The sequence below is a fragment of the Trachypithecus francoisi genome, unplaced genomic scaffold (assembly GCF_009764315.1).
Source record: "Trachypithecus francoisi isolate TF-2019V2 unplaced genomic scaffold, Tfra_2.0 Contig00274, whole genome shotgun sequence".
Taxonomy (NCBI): Eukaryota; Metazoa; Chordata; class Mammalia; order Primates; family Cercopithecidae; genus Trachypithecus; species Trachypithecus francoisi.
Window position 1 is genome coordinate 198,020 of NW_022680536.1, and position 27,743 is coordinate 225,762.

A 27,743-nucleotide genomic window follows, 5' to 3' on the forward strand; every position below is an offset into this window, starting at 1 on the left:
GCTCTGTCTCCTGGGCTGGAGTGCAGTGGCCAGATCTCAGCTCACTGCAAGCTCCGCCTCCCGGGTTTACACCATTCTCCTGCCTCAGCCTCCCGAGTAGCTGGGACTACAGGGGCCTGCCACCTCGCCCGGCTAGTTTTTTGTACTTTTTAGTGGAGACGGGGGTTTCACCATGTTAGGCAGGATGGTCTCGATCTCCTGACCTCGTGATCCGCCTGTCTCGGCCTCCCAAAATGCTGGGATTACAGGCTTGTGTAATCCCACCAAGCCACCGCGGCCGGCCCACATAGTGTTTATTTACGTATATTATATGCATCACAATCTGCTAGAAATTTTTTTTCTGCACTTAAACTTTTGAATTACTTTACATATTACTCTGCTTAATGTCTTGGCTTTATTAATTGGTTCAGCCAATCAACTCTCTGACTTTGTCTGTATCTCCTCCCTTACTTTCCAGTTGTTTTCTCAGTTAAGGAATTTTATAGAGGTTTATATGTGTGAGATTCATGCTTTAGGTTAGTAATTTAAAAATCTGCCCCAAAATATTTGTCATTTTTAACTGTTTTTGCTGTTATAGATCACAAATTACTGTTGCCAGGCCACACAACATAATATGATGCACCTTTGTACTCAGACCTGCATTTGAGGGGCCACCGACCTAGACCAGATTTCTTCAAACCTTAAAGTGCTGGAGATCTTGTTCAAATGCAGATTCAAATTCAGCCATCTGTGTGAGTCTGAAGGCTTTGCATTTCCAACAAGGTCCCAGGTGATCTGAGTCTGTAGGGTCCACGAACAACATTTTGAGTAGCAAGAGTCTAACTGACAGAATTGTGAATACTGAAGCTCATGGGTGTGGCACCTTATCTACAACTATGTTACTAATTAGAGGTGAAGGTCCTCCTGACACATGGCTGAGTGAACGTTCCATCCTACTGTGTGTAGCCACTGTTGTTTATTTAGTTTTGTTCCTAATGGAAATTATTCTGTGCCTCAAGCCAGGAGTTTATTTGACTTCACCACAAGCTAAAATTCCTTGAGATAAGCTGGGTTTCCGGATCTTAAAATTAAGGAGACAATGTTTCCAGCACAGAAGTTTTTATGTTGGTGGGGATAAGTCTCTGGATTGGTAGCAGTTTGTTCATCTATCAGAAAAGTCCCCTTAGCATGGCCCCAAGAGGAAATGGAATGTTTTAAACTATAGCAGGTGGGCACAGGAGCAGAGAGGGAGTGTCTTTAAGCACAAGAGCTACAGAAATGAATGCGGCTCTTCTCTGATTTCCCCTACTAATTTCTAGTCAAGCAAAAGCAGAGGTGCATGCCAACCAAAGAGGGGCATATTTTCAGAACTGCTTTTCTCTCCTGGCCGTTCCTGTCTTGAGGAAAGGACCGTGTGAAGTGTGTGTGTGTGTATGTGCCCAAGCATGTGCCTTGTGGCTGGAGCGCCATGTAAACATGCAGTTCTTCTTCCCCTCCTCCTCCCTCCTCCTCTTTCCTCTTTCTTCTCCTCCCTCCTCTCCTCCCTCCTACTTCTTCCTCCTCCTCCCTCCTCCTCCTCCTTCCCTCCTCCCTCCTCCTCCTCTTCCCCCTCGCCTCCTCCTTCCTTCTCCTCCTCCCTCCTCCCCCCTCTCCCTCCTCTCCTCCTCCTTCCCCCTCTCCCTCCTCCTTCTCCTTCCCCTCCTCCCTCCTCTCCTCTCCTCTTCCTCCTCACTCCTCCCTCCTCCTCCTTCCCCTCCCTCCTCCTCCCTCCTCCTTCCTCCTGCTCCCCCTCCCCCTCCTCCTCACTCCCTTCCTCTTCCTCCTCCTTCTTCCTCCTCCTCCCTCCTCCTCCCCCTCCTTCCTCCTCCCTCCTTCCTCCTCCCTCCTTCCCCCTCCTTCCTCCTCCCTCCCCCTCCTCCCCCCTCCTCCCCTCCTTCCTCCTCCCCCTTCTTCCTCCTCCTCCCTCCACCTTCTTCCCCCTCATCGTCCCTCCTCCTCTTTCCTCTCCCCCTCTTTCTTCCCCCTCATCCTCCCTCTCTCCTTCATCCTTCCCTCCGTCTCCTCCTCCTCTCCTCCTCCCTCCTCCCTCTCTCTTCTCCCTCCTCCTCCCTCCTCTTCCTTCCTCCTCCTTCCCTACCCTCCTCCCCCTCTTCCTCCTCTTCTCCCCTCCCCCTCCTTCCCCTCCTCCCCCCTCCTCCCTCTCCTCCTCCCTCCTCCTCCCTCCTTCCCCTCCTCTCCTCCCTCTCCCTCCTCCTCCTCTCTCCTCCCTCTCCTCCTACCTCCTTCTCTCTCCTCCTCTCCTCTCCCTCTCTCTCCTCCTCTCCCTCCTCTCCTCCTTCTCTCCTCCTTCCCTCCTCCTCCTCTCTTCTTCTTCTTTTCCTTTCTGTTCTGCTTCTTCTGCTTCTGCTTCCTCCTCCTCCTCTTCCTCCTCTTATTCTTTTTTCTTCTTTCCTCTCCTTCTTTCTCTCCTCCTTCCTCCTCTCCCTCTTTATTCGTCTTTTTTCGTCTTCTTTTCTCTTCCTCCTCCCTTCTCTTCCTTCTCCTTTTCCTCCTCCTCCTCCTCTTCTTCTTCTTCTCCCTCTTCCCTCTTCCCTCTTCCTCTTCCTCCTCCTCTTCCTCTCTTCTTCCTTCTTCTTTTCTTCTTTTCTTCTTCTTCTCTTCTTCTTCTTCTCTTCTTTCTTCCTCCTCCTCCTCCTCTTCTTCTTTTCTTCTTCTTCTTCCTTCTTTTCTTCTTCTCCTTCCTCTTCCTTCTTCTTCTTTCTTCTTCTCTCTCTTCCCCCGCCCCCCACCTTCTCTCCTCCTCCTCATTCCTTTCTTCTTCTTCTTCCATTAAAAAGTTACCATTCCAGGCCGGGCGCAGTGGCTCAAGCCTGTAATTCCAGCACTTTAGGAGGCCGAGGCGGGCAGATCACGAGGTCAGGAGATTGAGACCATCCTGGCTAACATGGTGAAACCCCGTCTCTACTAAAAAATACAAAAAACTAGCTGGACGAGGTGGCAGGCGCCTGTAGTCCCAGCTACTCGGGAGGCTGAGGCAGGAGAATGGCGTAAACTCGGGAGGGGGAGCTTGCAGTGAGCTGAGATCCGGCCACTGCACTCCAGCCTGGGCAGCAGAGCGAGACTCCGGCTCAAAAAAAAAAGTTACCATTCCAATCTTTTAAGTGTGTGGTTCTGTGGAATGAGGCACATTCACATTGTTGTGCAACCATCGTCACCATCTCTACAACATTCATCTTCCAGACTAAAAACTTGCCTGATTGAACATTGATTTCCCCCATTCCCTCAACCATCATTGTAATTTCTGTCTCTATGAACTCAAGTACTCCGAGAACCTCAAACAAATGGAATCCCAGGCTATTTATCCTTTTATGTCTGCCTTATTTCTTTAGCAGTTTACCTCTTTTAAAGCCAAGCTTTAATTAATAACCTTTATTATTATTTTTACTCTGATTGTTGAACTGAAGGTGGGGGGTATATCATCCTCAGTCCCTTGGTCTCTTGGGTTGAATAACTGCATTATTAATCCATTATTTTAGAACCTATTTATGCATTGTAAAAGCCCCTTGAACCTAACAGATGCCTAACACGTGTCTCTCTCCCCAGATTATTTGGTGCCTCCATGGCAAAAGAGGCTGTTGAGAATACAACTATTCAGGCTCCCATGAACTCCTTAAAAGGTAAAGCAAGATTTTATTCTTTTCTGTGCCTTTGGACACCAACATTGGTCATGCTCAGTAAAGGGAATTGAAGTTTAGAGAATGTGAAATGGGCAGCATATACATTGAGTTCTCCCAATAACCCAAGAAAGTAGCTGTAATTTTCCCCATTGTACAATATAGAAAACTGGGATTTAGATGGAATAATGGACAAGTTTGACAACATTTATTGGTTGGGGGCTACATTACAGGACTTTTTGTTTTAAAAGCTCATGTTCTTTCTTCATACTTAAATTCTATTCTTGACATCCAAAACTGAGTAGATTCTCCCTCCAAGTATTTGGAAGGAATATAAAAATTAATTTTTCACCATATGGAATATTGTTTCTTTCAGACAATATATCTACACGTAGAACCAGAAACAAAGACATTATAGTCTTTAGGCACTTGGGGTTCAATCTCCTTTGCAATTCTCAGAACGATCATTTGTTTTACACAATATTCCCTTTGAATTTGGACTCACTTGGGGACTTTAAGTAACCTACAGGATTCCCTAACTGAACACAATTGTCCCATAATGACAGGGAATTGTTTTTACTCCTCAAATCAAAATGATAGTAAACTTTTCAGAGTGTAGGGTGAACCCTTGCAAACACTTTCTTTCAAGTTCTTTTGCCTTGGCTCAGTGTCTAACTAAGGAAATGAGAAACCATCAGCGCAGATGGGTAGAGAGCTTGCTGGTCAGGTCATCCCTGCTGCTTGCAAACAATCCAGACCTTGTCTGAGTGGGGTAAGCATGGAGAACCCAGTAGAAACAGCTTGGGATGGTCATGGCTATTAATTTTTTTCTCTATTTCTGGACCGTACAACCCACAGTATCTATTTGTCTCATTATTCCCTTTTGGGTGGCAGAAATGGATATAAAACCGCTGTGGTGGTTTCACCTTCCTCCCTTTTATTATTACTTTTGTATCTTTTTATGCGTTGCTATGTTATGAACATTCTTACTGCTCTGAGTTGAAGCCAGCACGTAAATAATTATGGAAATAAAATGAAAGCATGTATTGTTTAACTTACCTTTAGTTATTTCAGAGGGAAAAAAATACATGTAACCTAAACATTCCAACGTATTTCTTAACTGCTGTATCTGTTTTGGAAAAACGGTATCAGTAAATTTTCTTTTTAAGTTTTTATTTCCTTAAGTTTTTGTGTGTACATAATAAGTGTATATATATTTATGGGGTACATGAGATGTTCTGATACGGGCATGCAATGTGAAATAAACACATCATGAAGAAGGGGCATTGAGCATTTATCTTTGACTCTCACTACATTTTAAAGCAATTCAGTTCAATAGTAGATATCAGTCACATTTGGTATTCATTCTAACTTTACTTAAATTAATACATGAAAATTCTCCATATCTGTAGCCTAGTGCTTTTCAACCAGAGGTGATTTTGTCCCCAAGGAGATATTTGGCAATGTCTGGAGACACTTTTAGTATCACTACCAGGGAAGAGGTGCTGGAGCGTATCTACTTGGGGGCTCAGGGATGCAGCTCAACATGCTGCATAGTAGCATTACCATGCACAGAATAGCCACCATCACAAGGAACAATCAGCCCAATATGTCAATAGTGGTGAGAGTGTCACTGGTATCTAGTAAGGACCCCAGGGATGCAGCTCAACACATAGCTGTTCTGTAGCATTACCATGCACAGAACAGCCACCATCACAAGCAACCATCAACCCAATATGTCAACAGTGGCGACAGTGAGAAACTGCACTTGTTACATTTCATGTGCTGAATGTCCTAGGTAGCTAGAAGCTGCAATTTTGGGCCACACCAACTTAGAGCATTCCCCACTGTCACTGCTGACATTTGGTTCTATCAGGTGAGATGGAAAAGTTAAGGAGGACTGGGAGCACGAAAGTGATATTCCTATGAAAACACATTTCTTTGAATGAGACACCACAGATTCTAGATTTCTTTGCCATAGACAGCCTCTGTGTTTCTCAGGTTATGATTGTCACTGAAGTCATACTATTAGTAATAGTACTGAGCTGTTTGTGGAGTACTCCACGATCCACAAATGGTTTGTCATAAATTGTCTCATTTAATTTTTGCAAAACTGTAAACTATAGAAGCTATTTTGAAGGTGAGAAAAGTGGGGTGATTTATTTGTTTGTTGTAACAATGTGTAGCATGAACCCTTGCAATAAAAAAGAATATATTTTAAAAAGAAAATATATTTTAAAAAGAAAACTGGCTAGAACGTGACCTGTTACATGGGTGAAGTCCAGGTCTTTACGTGACAGTATCTACAAATTCATAGATCATATTTGTATAGGGACATCTCATTAAAGAAAAGCAGAACTTCACTCTCTTCCCCTCACACTTAAACAGGACTTTTTGACAGATGATGTGCCCTTTTTTAACATGTATCAAGTCATTTTATTTTTCATATTTGGGAAGACCATTTCACACAGATTAGCTTATGCAATTAAAGATAACATAATGCATGTGTCTTATTTTCCTTTAGCTTCTACTTTAAAAAGAATATTTGAGGATGTCTTTAGTTGCACATTAGTTATGTTATCTTGGCCAAATGAGGTAATTTGGAGAGAAATCAAAGTATATAATATGAAATGAGACATATAGGAACCCAATACTAAAATTCAGTCATTTGCTGGTTGTACAAAGTAAAGGTAGCTAGCTGGCCATTTGCGTTTCATAAAAGACAGTCTTAACAACATTTTGCTAATGTTGTTATGAAGAGAGAAATATATGATGGACTGGACAAAAATAATGTTGGACAGGCTTAACAACATTTTGCTAATGTTGTTATGAAGAGAGAAATATATGATGGACTGGACAAAAATAATGTTGTACATATACATCATGGAATACTGTGCAGCCATAAAAAGGAACAAGATCATGTCATTTGCAGGGAGATGAATGGAGCTAGAAGTCATTCTCAGCAAACTTACTCTGGAACAGAAAACCAAACACCTTATGTTCTCATTCATAATTGGAAACTGAACAGCGGGGGAATAGCACACACTAGGGCCTGTTGCGGGGTATGGTAGGGAGAGGGAGGGCATTGGGATAAACAACTAATGCATGTAGGGTTTAATACCTAGGTGATGGGTTGATGGGTGTAGCAAACCACAATGGTACATGTTTACCTGTATGTGATCGTAGCACATGCACCCTGGCAGAAGGGCTAGTTGAAATGTGATGCTGTTGTTTTTAAGCTCTTAGAAGTAACTGTGCTAATTGGGATTTTGATCAAGTGTGCTTGCTGTCTAAGCAGTCCAGGACCATCGGGGGCAAGGGCCACATGGAGATCATGGAGAAGGTGGTTCTTTATTACCTTTGTTGTGGCTGCAACGCTTCCTGGCTACCTCTAGTGTTTGGACTTGTAGTCAAATGTAATCCTTCATTAAAATCAAACAGGCAACAGCATTCCAAAAAGTCTTTGGTTACGGGCTATATTCTGTCTTCCCTGCAAATTCAGATGTTGAAGTCCTAACCCACCGTTGCTCAGAATGTGACTGTATTTGAAGTTAGGATATTTAAAGGAGTAATTAAGGTAAAATGAAGTCATTAGGGAGGGCCCTGACCCAATAGAACTAGTGTCCCTATAAGATGAGATATAGACATGCACAGATGGATGACCCTGTGAGGACACAGGGAGAAGACAGAGTCTACAAGTCCGGGAGAGGGGCCTCAGGAGAAACCAGCCCTGCCCACACCTTGATTTTTGACTTTCAGGCTCCAGGACTGTGAAAGAATCAATGTCTGTTGTTTATAAGTCAGCCAGTCTATGGTATTCTGTGATAGCAGCCTGAAGTGGACTAAAACACTTCATAAGAAGAGGAAATGAGGACACAGACACGCAGAGAGGGACTAGCTGGTGAAGACACAGGAAGAAGATGGTGTCTACAAACCAGGAGAGAGGCCTCAGGAGGAACCACCCTGCTCACACCTGGATCTCAAACTTCCAGCTTCCAGGGCTGTGGGAAAATAAATGTCTATTGTTTAGGTGGCCCAGTCTGTGGGACTTTGTTGTGACATTTCTAGAAAACTAACCCATCCACCTATATCCTCATAATTTCTCACCTGGCTGCTCTGTATACTCCTGTATCCTGTAGTGTATTACTTCAAAATATCTTCTAGTTCGCACCGCTGTGGTTCTCTTGTCCTCCTATTTGCTGTTCTGCGTCTAGGCCTGCCTTGACCTGTAGCACTTTCTGGGCCATTAAAGTTTTGTTTATTGTGACAAATATATATCGAAGACAGGCTACTTACAGGATACCCTATATATTCTTTAGGGCATGTATGCATAGGAAACATGAAGCCGACTTTGTGTTCTAAAGATTATAGCACAGTTTTAGGTTAAAGTCTATATATCTCTCTCTCTTGAAATTTTTTTTTTTTTAATTATAGACAGGGTTTCACTGTGTTGCCCAGACTGGTCTTGAACCGCTGGCCTCAAGCAATCCTCCGACCTTGGCATTTTTGAGGACTGGGATGACAGGCATAAGCCACCATCCCTGGCCATATTCTTGGTCATAAGAAGTATCTGTAGGAGAGAAGGAGGTAGAGAATGGAGCCAGGATGAAATGAATGAGGTGGGTTTTAGTCCCAGTCTGGCAAGCTGGATGACCTTGGGCATGTCGTTAAAGTTCATGGTGCAGCGGTGGCTCAAGCCTGTAATCCCAGCACTTTGGGAGGCCGAGATGGGCGGATCACGAGGTCAGGAGATCGAGACCATCCTGGCTACCACGGTGAAACCCCATCTCTACTAAAAATACAAAAACGAGCCGGGCGAGGTGGCGGGCGCCTGTAGTCCCAGCTACTCGGGAGGCTGAGGCAGGAGAATGGCGTAAACCCGGGAGGCGGAGCTTGCAGTGAGCTGAGATCTGGCCACTGCACTCCAGTCCGGGCGACAGAGCGAGACTCTGCCTCAAAAAAAAAAAAGTTCATGGTGCAAGTAAAAGTTAATATTAATAACTCATGAAGTAGAAATATGTGCAAGGGTCATTCGGACTTCAGTCTGATGCCTAGTCAGAAGGCAGAGGAATGGGGAGTGCACCAACAAACCTAAACCAGTCTCCCACTCCCCAGAGAATGTCCAGATGTGTTCACCTGAGACCTTTTTTTGTGTGTGGAACAAGACAGTGTTGCCCAGAGAGCTGCCTTGGAAGTCATTTTCAGGGATAGGTTTCATGCTGTGTGCAGGAATGCAGCCACTTTTTCTCCATGCTGGCTCCCTTGTTTTCAGTGGGTATCAAGCTGATGTCTGCTCTTGTTCATGTTTTCCATGACATTCTAGTGCATTTCTGCCTACCTCTGCCACTCTTGAGAACCTGGCCAAAGTGTGAAAGTGTCGCTCCTCCAGCCTGCCATCCACTCTCTTTTTGCTTTTTATTTTTGTGTTTACAGAAAAAGCAAAACACAAACACAGACAATATAATGTAGAATTCAGGATATATGGTGTACCAGTACTACTTTTTCACCCTATTTTAGTCCTCTTCCTTATTTTAAAATACAGGTGTAGTTAGAAGATACACTAGAAGACAGAATATAGCCTGTAACAGTAGACTTTTTGGAATGCTATTACTTTTTGGAATGTTTGATTTTAATGAAGGATTATATTTGACTAGTCCAAACACTAGAGGTAGCCCAGAAGTGTTGCAGCTGTAACAAAGGTAACAAAGAATCAGCCACCCCACGAGTGAATACAGTGACTCATACATATAATCTCAGCACTTTGGGAGGCCAAGACAAATGGATTGCTTGAGGCCAGGAATTTGAAACTAGCCTGGCCAACATAGAGAAACCCTGTCTGTAATGAAAATATAAAAATTGGTCAGTTGTGGTGGCACTCACTCATAGTCCCAACAACTCGGGAGGCTGACACTATGCCCAGCTAATGTTTTTGATTTTTAGTAGAGATAAAGTCTTGCTATATTGCCAAGGCTGGTCCTGAAATCCTGACTCAGGTGATCCTCTTGCCTCAGCCTCCCAAAGTGGTAGAGTTACAGGTGTGAGCCACTGTACCTGGCCAGTAGTGCTGTATTTTACATACTTTCATAGATGTGTTGTGATGAGATTACATTAGATAAATAGTTCTAAAAGTGGTCAATAATCTGTAAACGTTCTAGGCTAAGTAAAAGCATACTTAGCATCTACCTGCCAAATGATGATATATGATTAGTTCTCTCAATGTACACGTTTTTATTTGAAATTTAAAGTGTTTCTTCATTGGAGTTGAAGAAGTAGCCTCAGAAGTAATGATTTTAGTCCATCATAAGAAAACTTGAAAGCCTAAAACCTTTGCTAACTTTTTGGATAGTTGTAGGCAATACATGATCATAGCACCTATATGTGTGATATGGAATAAATTCTAAAGTAATTGTCTGCTTGTAGGTATTATTTCTCTAATATTCACTCCTCTTATGGAAGAGAGATGTCGGGTTGTCGCAAGGTGAACTCCAAAATTGAGGGTCAACCTGAGAGGCCACATGGGTCTTGGTTTCATGCAGGAAGGAATTCAAGAGCAAGACTGCAGAGTGTAAAGTAAAAACAAGTTTATTAAGAAAGTAAAGAATAAAAGAGTGGCTGTGCCATAGGCAGAGCAATGGCATGGGCTGCTCGACTAAGTAAACAGATTATTTCTAGATCATATGCTAAGTAAGAGGTGGATTATTTATCAGTTTTCTGGGAAAGGGATAGAGAGTTCTGGAACTGAGGTTTCCTTACCATTTTAGACCATATAGGTTAGTTTCTAGACCTTGTCATAGCATTTGTAAACTGTCATGGTGTTGATGGGAGTGTCTTTTAGCATGGAAATACATTATAATTAGTGCATAGTGAGCACACAGACAACCAGAGGTTCCTTTCATTGCCATCTTGGTTTTGGGAGGTTTAGGCTGGTTTCTTTACTGCATCCTGTTTCATCAATGGGGTAATCGTGACCTGTATCTTGTGAAACCAGTCCTGCCAACCTCCTGTCTCATCCTGTGCTAAGGCAGCACAGCAGGTCTTGGACACATTTTACCCAGTCCCTGTTCAAGATAGAGTCCTTTGGGTTCTCACATCTCTGGCAGGGCTGCTGTCTTTTATGTATCTTTTAATTTGTCTGGAGAAATAGGAAGTTTTTTCTTCCATATGAAGTGTGAGAGAAAATGTGTCATTGTTGTTTTCTCCTGCATCACTTTAAATTTTGTTGAAATCTTTTTTTTTTTTTTTACTAGTCAGAGTATTAGAAAGCAATAGACTTTTGGCAGACTTAGCCTGCAAATATTTACTCAGATGATTGCATATACGTTGTGTTGTCAGAGAGATTCATGGAAGACTATTAAAAGAAAATGTTGGCTCTCATTAATAAAATTTTGAGAAATGTCTTTAGATACTGCTGATTACTAGCTATTGGAAGTGAAGCAGGCATGCAATTAAATGGAGCTTTAAATGAATTACATATACCGATGCTATACTTGGCAGCCAGAGATTCTAGATTAAGAGCAAAACAAGTGTGTTATGCATTGCTTTGATTAGCATTCCAGAAATATGCCTATTTGTGTAAGTGATATTGTTTTGTATATGGCATTTGACTATTCCACAAGCTGCCAGGACCTTGGCTATGTGGGATTATGGAGTTTTCAAATGCTTGAGACTTTTTGTTCTCTGATGTCTATAGTTGTGAAAATGTGCCTATATACACATGTAGCAGCATATTTTTATAATTATATTTTTGGCAATGAGAGAAAACAAAAATCACATGGCTGTTTTTCAGACATTGTTAGCCACACAGCATTTAACAGTTTCTTTATGGAATAAATGTTTGTTCCTTGAGTGAAATGAAAAAGACTTACTTTGCCAATAGCAGGAGTGCCATGTGTTCACTTCAGATGGTCTTGAGGAAGAATTAGGTCTAAGCATACTTATTAAATAATCACTAAATATTTTTGCCTTGGAGCAAAGTCGATATAGCCGTAAGTAACAAAATTAACTCTTTAAGGAACTCATAAGATATATATGTTGGATAAGTTTTTAAACAATGTTTCATTGCTACTAGAAAATTGGCTTTTGTTTGGGATTGCTATACTGGTAAAAAAAATTGTTTTTGAACATGGTTTGGAGAGGTAAGTACTATGAGTTGGGACAGGCTCACATATGTCTTGGAAAAAACTATTAAAGCGCTCAAAAATTTTAAAATTAAAATAATTAAAAATGAATTGTTCATATGCAGCATTATTGACTATAGAATCTAAAATATTGTCATAAGAAATATATGCTATTAATGAAACTTATGTAAAGTAAGAAAGACACATTACTCCAAACAACAGTGGTCTGGGGATTGTTCATGGGCAGAGATTCAGCTACTTGCAAGATTAAGTCTCTGTCATTTCACTTGAGAAATATCCAACAAACATTTATTCCATAAAGACGATGCTAAATGCAAATATCAAACTTGATGGTAGTTCTTTTGAAAGGTTAGTAAGCATCAGAATTTTCAGTAGAACTTATTAAGAGAGATTTCTGAACCCTGATCCCAGAAACCCTGATCGTAGATTGAGAAGAAGGCCGCCCATGAGTTTTCATTTGAAATAAACTCAAGAAGTGCCCATAATATCAGTCACTGGTCATGCTTTGAGCAGTGTTGTTATACAGAATTGACAGCTGGCATGGGGCAGTTAGTTTCGTATATATCTTTGATTTTAAAATTGGCAATGGATATTGAAAGTAAGTTTCTTCATAGAGTCTTCCAGTGTATCTTCTAACTATATCTGTATTTTAAAATAAGGAGGAGGACTAAAATATGGTTAAAAAGTGGTATTGGTACACCACATGTCCTGAATTCTATATTATATATGTCTGAAATTTAACTGGGAATTTCTACTGTAATTGGAAAATGTATCAACAATGAATATAATAATGAAATTCATTATTATAATAATGAACATATGTAATAATGAAAATAATCATGAATGTAGGAGAGCTAGGACCATGCCTATATTTAGATGATGGACATTTTACTATATATGACTATTAGTGTTTAAAATTACAATTTACATTAAATATAATTTTGACAATCAAATCTCCATGCAAATGAATGTAACATTTTATTTTTCAACATGAGACATAGCTACTATCAATCAGGCACACACAGACATCCCATATGTACACACATGTTATATATACTTTATATATGATGTGTCTATATATTATATATGCTATATGTAGCTATGTATTATTTGTGTATATAGTTCATTTATTCAACAATCTTACTGTTTATTATTATAGTCATTCTTGAACAATGGAGTCTGGCTAGTGTCTTTTATAATTAGAATGTATATAGTAATAAGTTATATACATGTATGTGTAAGTAAACTTCATTTTCTGTTATGAAACTCTCGTGTCAGAATCTAATAGATTTAGTCAATGTATTTTAATGGAGCAATTAAACTAGATTTATCCTAATGCTGTTGGATTCACTGAGATAAGGACCCAACTTAACAATACATATGTGCACATACATGTAGACATACATTTAATACAATGCATTTTCACTTAATCACTTGTAAAAGAGTATACAAAAAATAGCCCTATACTACATATTTAAAAGAAATGTTATATTAAGTATTCTGAGAAAAAATTTCCTTTGAAACAACAACCTTTAGAAAGTATTTCTTACTGAATAGAAAATATTTCTTAGCTGGGTGTGGTGTCTCACGCCTGTAATCCCAGCACTTTTGGAGGCTGAGGTAGGCAGATCATGAGGAGATCAAGACCATCCTGGCTAACACGGTAAAACCCTGTCTCTACTAAAAATACAAAACATTAGCTGGGCATGGTGGTGGGTGCCTGTAGTCCCAGCCACTTAGGAGGCTGAGGCAGGAGAATGTTGTGAATCCAGGAGGTGGAGCTGCCAGTGTAGTGAGATCATGTCACTGCACTCCAGCCTGCATGACAGAGCAAGACTTCTGTCTCAAAAAACAAAAACAAAAACAAAAACAAAACCATATATGTATATATATATGTATATGTATTTGTATATGTATTTCTTACCCTAATTCCTCTGGCTGATGGTAACAATCACTGCTTTCCCTATAAGTTTGTGCCAGGAGGTGTAACTTTTGCTTTTTAATTCTGTTGAAATACGTTTTTGTTCCCTATTTCATAATGACGCTTTTGCTCACGTTCATTTTATGCCAAGTGAAAAGGAGCAGGTGATTTGTTCAGTTTTCTAAACTAACCAGAAAAAATGAGCATTGAAAAGCAACAATCACAGGTGAATTCATTTTCCCCCTGGCTTTGTTTCTTTGTTTCCATGTTTTATTTATTTTTATTGTCCTTCTATTCCAGTGTCTGGAGCCCTGCAAGGAATCAGAGGACCTGAGGAAATACCAGTGCCAAAGCTTTTGTGAGGTAGGAGAATGTCAGTGGTACTTAAAACACTGGACCCAAATCTGACTGTGCTTACATGGGGTTATGGGTATGAATGGACCCTCTTATTCTTCTGCAGCTTTGGGAGTTCATTAACTGCAGGTGTGTGTGTGTGTGTAAATTATTGTAAAAAAAATGGAGCCTTCTCAAAACCTGGCTACCCACTGTGTGCATTATTGACTAACAAAACAAAAAAATTTTATGATGTATGGATGTAAGACTAGAAGCATTCTAAAAGTATAGATTGTCACCACCTTCCCACCTTACATCATAGCTATCTGAGAGATTTTCTACATGCTTTTGAAATATACATGCCACTGGGGAGAAGAGACTCATATTACTGCTAATGGGGTTTCTCAAATATTTTCATCTCATTGTTCTCCCTTGGGGCTCCTCCCCATATACTGGGCAGAATGCTTGCCTGCTTTTAACTATACAGGAGAGAGACATCTTACTTCACCTGCCTATCAGTTAGATTAGTATCTGTTTATCCAATCATTCGTCCATCCATCCATCCATCCATCCATCCAGCTAGCCATCCATCCATCCCTTTGTCTATCTATCCACACATATCTGTCTATGTATGTATGTATGTATGCATATATCTATCTATCTATCTATCCATCCATCCATCCATCCATCTCTCCATTCATCCATCCACCCTTGTATCCAGTCATTCATCTCTCTATCAGCCTTATTAGGAGACTGTATAATGTTGTCCTAGAAGACAACTGTCTAAAATCACCAATAGTGCAAAAAAGGGGAAGAGCTGCTTTACTGGACTCTCTTCCCCAGGGAACACAAGACGCACAGGCCCTGAGTCAGCCTGGATTCTGCTGAGAAGTAACCAGAAAGACATAAGGCCAGGCAGACTGCCTGATTCCAAGGTTTCCAAGGACAGTGGGCTTGAGCATTATGAGAATTTGTAAGTTTTGGGAGACCAGCAAAGAAAGAGTTGAAAGAGTCCACTTTGGCAGTCGGGAAAGTTTAGTTCAGGGTCTTGGCCAGAAGAAGTGCCCCCAACATCAGAATGAAATGATGTCATGGAGTATCTTTGAACAGAACTGGGGGGTGAAAGGGAACTCTTCCAAGGATCAAGAGACATTGGTCTGGTCTTCATCCACTACGGCAAATAATGTTATTGTAATTCCATGGCCTGTGTTTCACTCTCGATCTTATTCTGAGAAAATGACTGCAGAATTAGTACAATAATGACTTCATCAATATGTATTGTATGTAAAATATCTTCATAATCTTACTTGACCTTTCCCACACTCCTGTAGTTAATCAGAGCAGAGTAAGTCCCGAAGAGTTACGTGTGGAAGCCAGAAAGGACTGGGAAGTTGAGACTCCTTAAAGGAATGGCTTGTCCACAGCTAACCCTCCAGGTAGAAAAACTGGGTCTAAAACTCCTGTCTTCTGATCCCTCTCACTGATTAATTGTTGTTCCTGGCCTATTGCACTTGGCCAATCACCAGAGGTGATAGTGGGTTTGGGCCCCTTGAGACATAGAAAAGATGCGGCAGAAAGAAACAAAACTGATGATTTGCTGCAAAGACAAGGAGAGTGAGACCATCTCGTATTTTTTAATGTGGTCTGCTTTTACCTTTTTTGTGCACTCACTTTAACCATTTTAAAAAGATCTATTCATTCATTTATTCAACATGAACTTTTTGAATACCTACATCATGCCCTGCATTTTGGTAGAGATATGGCTGTAAACAAATCACACAAAAATTCCAGGCTTTTTGGGGCTTATTTTCTCTGCATGAAATATATCAGATGTGAATGAGGGGAACTTAAGTCTAATCCTAACTGCAAAATCAACTCACTCTATGAATTCAGTTAAATCAATTAACCTGTGTCTTCAACCTCATTTCCAAATGAGGGATTTATCCTATTGGTCTTGCACGGTGTTTATTAAAATAGATAATCAATGTCAATGCATGGTACAGAGCTTATCAAGCTGTACAAAAGTAACACAATGATATTTACTTTGTATTATGTGTTATAGGCTTGCAGGTCACAGCTCTGTGAGATATCTGAATCAACTATTGATTCTGAATTTTTGCCCACATTGGTAATCCTTGTCAACACAATTAGAGCAAACTCCCTAGTGGAGTGACTATTGTGCTCTTAACTTTTATTTTATATTCTATTCCATACATAAGTTGTACATCCATATGCATGAAAAAATATAGAATCTTTTGTGTGTGGGTCATCCAGGCTGGAGTGCAATGGCCATTATTTTGTGATCTCTGCTCACTGCACCTTCTGCCTCCTGAGTTCAAGTGATTCTAGTGCCTTGGCCTCCCAAGTAGCTGGAAGTACAGGCATGCACCATGATGCTCAGGTGACTGTTGTATTTTTAGCAGAGGCAAGGTTTTGCTGTGTTGGTTAGCTGGTCTCAAACTCCTGGCCTTAAGTGATCTGCTTACCTTGGCCTCCCAAAGTGCTGGGATTATAGGCATAAGCCACTGCTCCTGACTTGTTTATAGAATCTTGAGGAACAAGATGTTTGTTTTATAAATTTATTATGCCTAAACATCAATGACTATGGGCTCATATTTTACACACTATCACTGGGCAGGAAAATGCAATTGAAGGTCTTTTGAAACCTTTCTCCCTGTAAATGCCAAATTCAAGAGCAGGTTTCTGTAACTGCCATTCTCTGAGGTAACTGTGAGGTGTTCTGAACCAAATCCTGTTTATTAAAATAGGACTCAGGTGTTCGAATTGTGATCCCTTCTGGCAGGAAAAGTTAATTGAAACTTGAAATGTGGGGAAAATAGATGCCATTTAATGTGAGGAGTTTGTTGAGTTGCTTCAGCCCAGTGGTTAAATAACTCAAGACTTGATGCTCCATTTCAGTGGCTTTGATTGTTTTTACATCCCTGTGTGTTTTTTGCATCTGTTTTAATTTGCAGTAAGTATCTGACTATTGTTTTGAAGTGGCTGAACCTTGAAAACACTGATGGCTGTTTCAGCATTTTTAAGCCTAGTCACTTATGGAGGCAGGTCTAATACAATCCTGTTTATCTTCCCCATTCTCACATTATTTGTTAGGAATACACACAATTGTCATGACTCCAATCAATGATGATTGTCAAAGTTTTCCCTTTGTAAAAGTTCACCCTGAAAAGGGACTCAAGGTTACATTATTCTTTGACTGAAATAGTTACCCTGTTAGATATGTTTATTTGCGAGGCAGTCCAGGTTTGTCTTTTAAGGCATGAATTTGCAAACCATGACTTGCAGGCAAACTGAATTGCCTTTTATTTCATAAATACAGCTTTGTTTGAACACAACTACAATGGTTTCTTTACATATTGTCCATGACTGATTTTGTGTTACACAACAGAATTGAGTAATTGTGACATATGGCCCTTGTGGTGAGAATATCTATTATCTGGCCCTTTATAGAAAAAGTTTGTCAATTCCTGCTCCAAGAGAAAGAACAGGTGAGAACATAGTAGCTAATGACTGTAATATCAGCCCTAGGGAAGCTGAGGCAGGAGGATTTCTTGAGGCCAGAAGTTCCAGACTACAGTGAGCTATGATTATGTTATTGCAGACCAGACTGGGCAACAGACTGAGACCCTGTCTCAAACAAACAAACAAACAAAAAACACATACCAAAGAACAGTCACAATTATATTACAAAATTCACCTAACCGTTTAGATTATTGTTACTTCTTAATCTGTATTACCAGCACCCAAGCACCCATTTCTAAACATAAAACATTGTTCTTGGTAATTTTAATCACAAAATAAGTTTTCCTATGTGAAAGAGACTTTTGGAGACATGTTAATAGCAACATATCTAGAATTGGTTCATTTTGTTCTCATACGCTGATCTCTTTCACTTCTCATTTGATTACCTATGCTTATATGTTACAAGGCAACTTTCATTTTTAGGCTGATATCAGAGGTAATGTCATTTTTAAATGAGAAAGTTAAATGTTTGTGTTAGAAAAGTAATAAAATTAAGATATTTCAGCAGTCTTCTGGATTATAGAGATTTTTTTAATGTATCAATTTTTAGAACATGACATGTAATGATAGATACATAGACAGGCAGATAGATTCTGTTTCATTGGTTTAGTTTGTTAACTAACTATTATCACTGTTCTATATTTTTATTATTTATTTATTTTTTACCAAATCCAAAATGTACATTTTCATAAATTGAAATACTCCTTTCTCCCACTTTCTTCTGTGCGCATTTAGTGCTATAAATTTATCTCTACACACTGCTTTAGCTGTGTCCCAGAGATTCTGGTATGTTGTGCCATTGTTCTCACTGGTTTCAAAGAATATCTTTATTTCTGCCTTCATTTGGTTATGTATCCAGTAGTCATTCGGGAGCAGGTTGTTCAGTTTCCATGTAGTCATGCAGTTTTGAGTGCATTTTGTAATCCTGAGTTCTAATTTGATTGCACTGTGGTCTGAGAGACTGTTTGTTATGATTTCCATTCCTTTGCATTGGCTGAAGAGTGTTTTACTTCCAATTATGTGGACAATTTTAGAATAATTGTGATGTGGTGCTGAGAAGAATGTATAATCTGTTGATTTGGGGTGGAGAGTTCTGTAGATGTCTATTAGGCCCACTTGGTCCAGAACTGAGTTCAAGTCCAGAATATCCTTGTTAATTTTCTATCTCATTGATTTGTTTAATATTGACAGTAGAGTGTTAAAGTCTCCCATTATTAATGTGTGCAAGTCTAAGTCTCTCTGTAGGTCTCTAAGGACTTGCTTTATGAATCTAGGTGCTCCTGTATTGGGTGCATATATATTTAGGATAGTTAGATCTTCTTGTTGAATTGTACCCTTAACCATTATGTGGCCTTCTTTGTCTCTTTTGATCTTTGTTGGTTTGAAGTCTGTTTTATCAGAGACTAAGATTGCAATCCCTGCCATTTTTTTGTTTGCTTTCCATTTGCTTGGTAAATGTTCCTCCATCCCTTTATTTTGAGGCTATGTGTGTGTTCACATATGACGTGGGTCTCCTGAATATAGTACACCAGATGGCTCTTGACTGTTATCCAGTTTGCTAGTCTGTGTCCTTTACTTTGGGCAGTTAGCTCACTTACATTAAGGTTACTATTATTATGTGTGAATTTGATTATGTCATTCTGATGCTAGCTGGTTGTTTTTCCCATTAGTTGATGCAGTTTCTTCTAGTATTGATGGCCTTTACAATTTGGTATGTTTTTGCAGTGGCTGGTACTGATTGTTCCTTTCCATGTTTAGTGATTCCTTCAGAAACTCTTGTAAGACAAGCTTGGTGGTGACAAAATCTCTCAGCATTTCCTTGTCTGTAAAGGACTTTATTTCTCCTTCACTTATGAAGCTTAGTTTGACTGGATATGAAATTCTGGGCTCACAAGTCTTTTCTTTAAGAATGTTGAATGTTGGCTCCCACTGTTCTGCTTGTAGTGATCTCTTGCAGAAACACAAGAGATCATTGTTAATCTTATTGGGCTTCTCTTTTGCCCTCAACATTTTCATTCATTTTAACCCTGGTTAATCTGATGATTATATATCCTGGGTTGCTCTTCTTGAGGAATATTTCTTTTTCTTTTTTTTTTATTATATACTTTAAGTTCTAGGGTACATGTGCATAATGTGCAGGTTGTTACATATGTATACTTGTGCCATGTTGGTGGCTGCAAACCATCAACTCATCAGCACCCATCATTCATCATTTATATCAGGCATAACTCCCAATGCAATCCCTCCCCTCTCCCCCCTCCCCATGATAGGCCCCAGTGTGTGATGTTCCCCTTCCGAGTCCAAGTGATTTCATTGTTCAGTTCCCAACTATGAGTGAGAACATGCGGTGTGTTGGTTTTCTGTTCTTGTGAGTTGCTAAGAATGATGGTTTCCAGCTGCATCCATGTCTCTACCAAAGGACACAAACTCATCCTTTTGATGGCTGCATAGTATTCCATGGTGGTATATGTCCCACATTTTCTTGATCCATTCTGTCACTGATGGACATTTGGGTTGATTCCAAGTCTTTGCTATTGTGAATAGTGCCCAAATAAATATGTGTGCATGTGTCTTTACAGCAGCATGATTTATCATCCTTTGAGTATATACCCAGTAGTGGGATGGCTAGGTCATATGGTACATCTAGTTCTAGATCCTTGAGGAATTGCCATACTGTTTTCCATAATGGTTGAACTAGTTTACAATCCCGCCAACAGTGTAAAAGTGTTCCTATTTCTCCACATCCTCTCCAGCACCTGTTGTTTCCGACTTTTGAATGATTGTCATTCTAACTGGTGTGAGATGGTATCTCATTGTGGTTTTGATTTGCATTTCTCTGATGGCGAGTGATGATGAGCATTTTTTCATGTGTCTGTTGGCTGTATAATGTCTTCTTTTGAGAAATGTCTGTTCATATCCTTCCTCACTTTTTGATGGATTGTTTTGTTTTTTTCTTGTAAATTTGTTTGAGTTCTTTGTAGGTTCTGGATATTAGCCTTTGTCAGATGAGTAGATTGCAAAAATTTTCTCCATTCTGTAGGTTGCCTGTTCACTCTGATGGTAGTTTCTTTTGCTGTGCAGAAGCTCTTTAGTTTAATGAGATCCCATTTGTCAATTTTGGCTTTTGCTGCCATTGCTTTTGGTGTTTTAGACAAGAAGACCTTGCCCATGCCTATGTCCTGAATGGTACTACCTAGATTTTCTTCTAGGGTTTTTATGGTATTAGGTCTAACATTTAAGTCTCTATCCATCTTGAATAATTTTCATATAAGGAGTAAGGAAAGGATCCAGTTTCAGCTTTCTACTTATGGCTAGCCAATTCTCCCAGCATCATTATTAAGTAGGGAATCCTTTCCCCATTTCTTGTTTCTCTCAGGTTTGTCAAAGATCAGATGGCTGTAGATGTGTGGTATATTTCTGAGGACTCTGTTCTGTTCCATTGGTCTATATCTCTGTTTTGGTACCAGTACCATGCTGTTTTGGTTACTGTAGTCTTATAGTATAGTTTGAAGTCAGGTAGGGTGATGCCTCCAGTTTTCTTTTTACTTAGGAGTGTCTTGGCAATGTGGGCTCTTTTTTGGTTCCATATGAACTTTAAAGCCATTTTTTCCAATTCTCTGAAGAAACTCATTGGTAGCTTGATTGGGATGGCGTTGAATCTATAAATAACCTTGGCAGTATGGCCATTTTCACGATATTTTCTTCCTATCCATGAGCATGGTATGTTCTTCCATTTGTTTGTGTCCTCTTTTATTTCACTGAGCGGTTATTCTAGTTCTCCTTGAAGAGGTCCTTACATCCCTTGTAAGTTAGATTCCTAGGTATTTTATTCTCTTTGAAGCAATTGTGAATGGAAGTTCATTCATGATTTGGCTTTCTGTTTGTCTGTTACTAGTGTATAAGAATGCTTGTGATTTTTGCACATTGATTTTGTATCCTGAGACTTTGCTGAAGTTGCTTATCAGCTTAAGGAGATTTGTGGCTGAGACAATGGGGTTTTCTAAATATACAATCATGTCATCTGCAAACAGGGACAATTTGACTTCTTCTTTTCCTAACTGCATACCCTTGATTTCTTTCTCTTGCCTGATTGCCCTAGCCAGAACTTCCAACACTATGCTGAATAGGAGTGGTGAAGAGGGCATCCCTGTCTTGTGCCAGTTTTCACAGGGAATTTTTCCAGTTTTTGCCCATTCAGTATGATATTAGCTGTGGGTTTGTCATAAATAGCTCTTATTATTTTGAGGTACGTTCCATCAATACCGAATTGATTGAGTGTTTTAGCATGAAGGGCTGTTGAATTTTGTCAAAAGCCTTTTCTGCGTCTATTGAGATAATCATTTGGTTCTTGTCTTTGGTTCTGTTTATATGCTGGATTACATTTATTGATTTGTGAATGTTAAACCACCTGCATCCCAGGGATGAAGCGCACTTGATCATGGTGGATAAGCTTTTTGATGTGCTGCTGAATCCGGTTTGCCAGTATTTTATTGAGGATTTTTGCATTGATGTTCATCAGGGATATTGGTCTAAAATTCTCTTTTTTGTTGTTTCTCTGCCAGGCTTTGGTATCAGGATGATGTTGGCCCATCAAATGAGTTAGGGAGGATTCCCTCTTTTTCTATTGATTCGAATAGTTTCAGAAGGAATGGTACCAGCTCCTCCTTGTACCTCTGGTAGAATTCAGCTGTGAATCCATCTGGTCCTGGACTTTTTTTGGTGGGTAGGCTATTAATTATTGCCTCAATTTCAGAGCCTGCTATTGGTCTATTCAGGGATTCAACTCTTCCTGGTTTAGTCTTGGAAGAGTGTAAGTGTCCAGGAAATTATCCGTTTCTTCTAGATTTTCTAGTTGATTTGCGTAGAGGTGTTATAGTATTCTCTGATGGTAGTTTGTATTTCTGTGGGGTTGGTGGTCATATCCCCTTTATCATTTTTATGCATCTATTTGATTCCTCTCTCTTTTCTTCTTATTAGTCTTGCTGTGGTCTATCAATTTTGTTGATCTTTTCAAAAAACCAACTCCTGGATTCATTGATTTTTTGGAGGGTTTTTTGTGTCTCCATCTCCTTCGGTTCTGCTCTGATCTCATCAGGAATTTTTTTAATCTCTGCAGACCTCAGTTTATTTGCCTGCAGGGCAGGTGCAGCAATGATATCCAGCTGGGTTTCTGCAAAAATGCAATGACATAATATATGTAAATTAGACAGGACAGGATCTAGCATGTAACAAACATTCAGTACATTTTATCTATGATTCTTAGTTCCTCCCTTGTCATCTCTGACCCAAATCATAGGAGCTCGAGATTTCTACTAAAGATGGGGTGGCATATATATGTGACTCTCCAGAAAGCTTGCTCTACTCCAACAGTAAGTTGGCCTGTAGCAATAAGTAAGGCTGATGGTCAAGTCTTTCCTATGAAAATGTCATTTATGCAATTGGATGACTTGCGGCAGCTATTATTCTTTCCTTCATGGATAAACTTATTAATAGGTTGTCTATACTTGTCCTTGAACTACTACTACTCCTCGACTCTCCACAATCTGGCTTCTACACCAAGTATATTACTGAAATTAACTGAAAATACTGTCATCATCTCAGTAATCTTTCCTGCATGCCACCAAACTCATACCTATTTCCTAAATCTTAACAGTCGTCATGTTTGCCTTATAGGTCACATATAGCATCGCAGACAAAAGCTAATGGTAAGCATTGGCATTACATATTAGCTAAATATACTTGTGGACTTTATTAATATTTTATAGGTCCTTTAAAAAGGACTATTTGAGATGCTGGGGATGCCAGAGTGATAACTAATCATCTTCTACACTGTCTCCCTGCCAGGCATTTTGAAAGTCATGCAGATGGATTGTGGTGGAACTTCCTAGATTCTTATCTGTATACATCTCCACAATTTTTTCTTTCTCTTTCTGTTATTTATGTTTCTAATCTGTGAGACACAGAAAGTGGTACAGTCAGTTGGTAAATTCACAGTTGTTGTAACTAAATAAATGTACCCCCTTCCCCATCTCTATGGGTCTCTTTCTTATTTAGTATTGAGTATTTGATTTGAATAGAGCAAAATGATATAAATCTAAATTTTCTACAAACACAGTAATATGGTTTCTTATGGTGAAACTGAGGGGTAATGAGATATGATACAAGAAAGGCTTACTTTTCAATTCATGTATGCCCTTTTGTACCTTTGATTTTCTGCTATGTACATGTGTTACTTATTGAAATATGTTAAATAAGTAAATTAAATGAACAATCATGTGAACAAATTTAACTGCAGATTTAAAAAGCCTGTAAAGTTTTTGTGATATAGACATACATATATATTCAAGAATAAATGTTTTTTATAGATCTTCCTTTATAATTTCCTTCTTCCAGATTTAGCTTTTCAATAAATAGAAACTGTGTCACAAAAGGAGCCACTTGAGGGTTTAGGACATGGATTTCAGAAATCAAGATGCCAATCATATTCTCTTTGAGGCAATTCAGAAAGAAATATTGCAGATTGCCTGCCTAATAATAACTGATGAATGACACCTCCCTGTGTCCACCATACCCTTGATCTGGGAATAGCCTTGTTATGTACTTTGACTAACAGAATGTGGCAGAGGAAATGCTGTGCAAAGTCTGGGAATTCAATCTTAAGAGACCTCGAAGCTTTCACTCTTGTCCCCTGGTAAAGGAACTCTGAGGCCACCATACAGTGAGGATGACAAGTGTAGACTCTTGGAGAGAGGTCATATACAATGCAAACCAGGACGCCCCAGCCAGCAGGAAGTACCAGCTCCAGGCAAATGGGTGAGGCTATGTCTTTCTACTTCTTGGCTTCTTCATTTTACACCATGTGATCTCTGATCAGTGTAAAATGGGATTTCTCTTTTTGATGTTTTCTCCTGATATTTCTACTTTTGAACTGGGAAACATACCTACAACTTTCTAGAATGATATGAAATGAACCTATGCAATAATAAGAATTCTCTATTAGATGTCAGAACTGCCTTTCAAGTTGCTTCTCATCTTAGGAAGCTACTTTATTCCAGCAACTGAAAAGGGCTGAGTTTCTCAAATACAGAAGAGCAGATGCTTCTAAAAGTCTCTCCTCTGGATTCATTGTCAATGTATGGCTGCCATGATGCATCCCTTCCCATAGCCTTATCTTCTGATGTGAGCAAAGCATAGAAAATCAGGGTGGCAGCTCAGTGGCATCGAGGAGGCAAATAGCGTATAACTGTCTCCACACATCACTCTGATTTGACTTCAGGAGTAAAATCTCCCCTGTTCCTCTTTAGATCAAGAAGAGAGGAGAGCACCAGATTAAATGGGCAGATCTTAGGCCATGCCCTGCCTGTCTTCATTGTCATTCTGACACATCTACCACTACCTTCCACAGGTAGCAATCATAGAACTTTGACATGGCTCAGCTTCTGCCCACACACATCTTTGACCAATGGAGTCAACGGAGGCATCATTGCACCAAGAGTTCTGGCTAAATATTTGATGAATGCTGTCCAGAGCACATCTGCCTTTAAAACTGCTTCACATTCAAACTAAGGTAGAGTCACTGGGAGAGATCTGGAAGATGAGCATTTATCTCACATCACATTAACCCACTGTTCCATTAGAACACATGGATCGCTTTCGAAAAATCATCATGTTTTCAGTAATCTCCTCCTCTTTTGTTTTCAGTAATCTCCTCTTTCGTTTTGCTCCAAATGATTTTCCCAACCTTCCATAACCTTTATAGGGACACACATTTTCTCTAAAGATTTTTTGCATCACATCAAACATGCGAGACTGTGTACAAAAGTGTGCCATAATAAGATATTTGAAGAATTGCCTTAGGCATTTTTATTTATTTTATTTTTATTTTTTGTTGCTCTGTCACCCAGGCTGGAGTGCAGTGATGGGGTGTTGGCTCACTGCAAGCTCCGCCTCTCGGATTCATGCCATTCTCCTGCCTCAGCAGAGTAGCTGGGACTACAGGCACTCACCACAGCGCCCGGCTAACTCTTTGTATTTTGAGTAGAGACTGGGTTCACCATGTTAGCCAAGATGGTCTCCACCTCCTGACCCTGTGATCCACCCGCCTCGGCCTCCCAAAGTGCTGGGATTACAGGTATGAGCCACCGCACCTGGCCACCTTAGGCATGTTTTAAGTAGCAACAACATAATTGAAATCAGCATGTGTCCTTACAAGTTGACTGCATTGAAAGACAAAGTTCATTTGGGTAGAGGAGAACTGATATTAGTTTTTAGACAATTAAAGCATAACCACTGTAATCTAGCCATAAACATAAACCACAGTAAAAAGCAAAACAACATACAGGGTTTATTTATACTTGCACTGTGAATCATTTCCCATTTAAAGGTATATATAGTAATCCAGCATTATTTTAATCTCACAATGTAACATTGGTCTCCTGGCTTTACTTCACTTTTCTTCTGTTATATGATTCTTTAGAACTAATATCAATTCCAGAAGGCATCTTATTTTCCACATATCCTAATTATTAAGAAATATGTCAAGGGAAGGAAACTAGCATTAATCCTTTTATCAGCTTGTCTGTTCCTTAACTCAATATAAATATGTATTACTGACCTTCATGTCATTTCTCTGCAGGCTATCCTGTTTTGGAGGAAGCTAATTTGTTCCTAATTGTAAGGGAGAAGAATGATGCAGTGGATAAAATAATTTTGTGAGAGAGAAGGGGATAGGTTTGTATTCCTGTTACTGTCAGATGTCATCATGAAACCTCTCCTGATCTCAGTCTGTTCCTCTGTACAAGCAAAGGAAGATCTGGGATTGGAACTTCCAAGTCCTTTTCCATTTCAGGATCTGTGCCAATGCTTCCTTTAATGTGGGAGGAGAAGGCAACCTGGTAACTAGAAATCTGCACAGAGTTTTGTCACTCTGGGAGTGCAGACCTCCAGAGCAGGCTCCTCACCACTTTTGACAGCTATATACACTAGACAAGCTGCTGGGAGAATGCATGACATGACCATAAATCCAGAACTTCAATTACCTCCACCTATTAATTCTTTTGGCATCATTCTTGAAGGAGAGAAAGAGAATAGACTGAGTAAAATGTCAAACACATTCACATCAGTTTCAATGTGAAGTTTGTACTCCAATTAGGTATAAGAGAACCAGTAAAGAGAACAAATAGAATTTCCTGGCCATCTCCTCTGCACTCTTTGATTATACAATCCCAATTTTGGTGGGCACTATGGATCATGTCTGTAATCCCAGCACTTTGGGAGGCTGACGCATTATGTGAGCCCAGGAATTTGAGACTAGACTGGGTTATGTAGCCAGACCCCCACCTCCACAAAAAATTTAAAAAACAGCCAGGTATGGTGGTACATGCCTGTGATCCCAGCTCCTTGGGAGGGTAAGGTGGGAGGATCATTTCAGTTCAGGAGTTTGAAGCTGTAGTGAGCTGTAATTGCACTACTGAACCCCACCCTGGTTGACAGGGTGAGACCCTGTCTCTAAAAAATAAATAAATTGAAATAAAATGAAATAAAATCAAATTCTAGGTAAGCATTATTACTTTCTGGCTACTGATAAAACAAACTATGCTTAAAAGAATAAAATAGCTTGTCTAGAGTCTCTTGGTCCCTTTCTCCTTCCTGGAGTGAGCAGAAGTATGGTTACCAGAGGCCTGCTTTCAGTGGCTGCACTGAAGGGAGGTTGAAAAGGATTTAGACCACACAAAAATCTCCATCACATCCTCAGAGTCACCTGAACAAATATATTATCTCAGTGATAGGGTTTGGCCGTGTCCTGACCCAAGTGTTACCTTGAATTATCATAATCCCCAGGTGTCAAGGGTGGGGCCAGGTGGAGATAATTGAATCATGGGGGTGGTTCCCCTCATACTGTTCTCACAGTAGTGAAAAGTCTCACAAGTTCTGATGGGTTTATAAATGGGAGTTCCCAGCACATGCTCTCTTGCTGTCACACCATGTAAGATGTGCCTTTCTTTTCCTCTGCCTTCAAGACTGAGAGGCCTCCCCAGTCATGAGGAAATGTTTCTCTATAAATTACCCAGTCTCAGATATGTCTTTATTAGCAGTGTGAGAACAGACTAATACACTGAGCCATCAGAAACCAGGTGCTTGCTATGGAAACACAGC

The 27,743-nt window shown here is 39.9% G+C and overlaps 1 long non-coding RNA gene across 1 annotated transcript in view; it reads left to right on the plus strand.

Annotated features, from left to right (window-relative positions):
• The first annotated feature begins 3,578 nt into the window (after positions 1–3,578).
• LOC117083006 overlaps positions 3,579–27,743 on the plus strand; it is a 32,568-nt gene continuing 8,403 nt past the window's right edge. The window contains exons 1-2 of the long non-coding RNA XR_004436897.1: positions 3,579–3,656; positions 14,013–14,075. This is a non-coding gene — a long non-coding RNA (uncharacterized LOC117083006). The remainder of the gene's footprint in view (positions 3,657–14,012; positions 14,076–27,743) is intronic.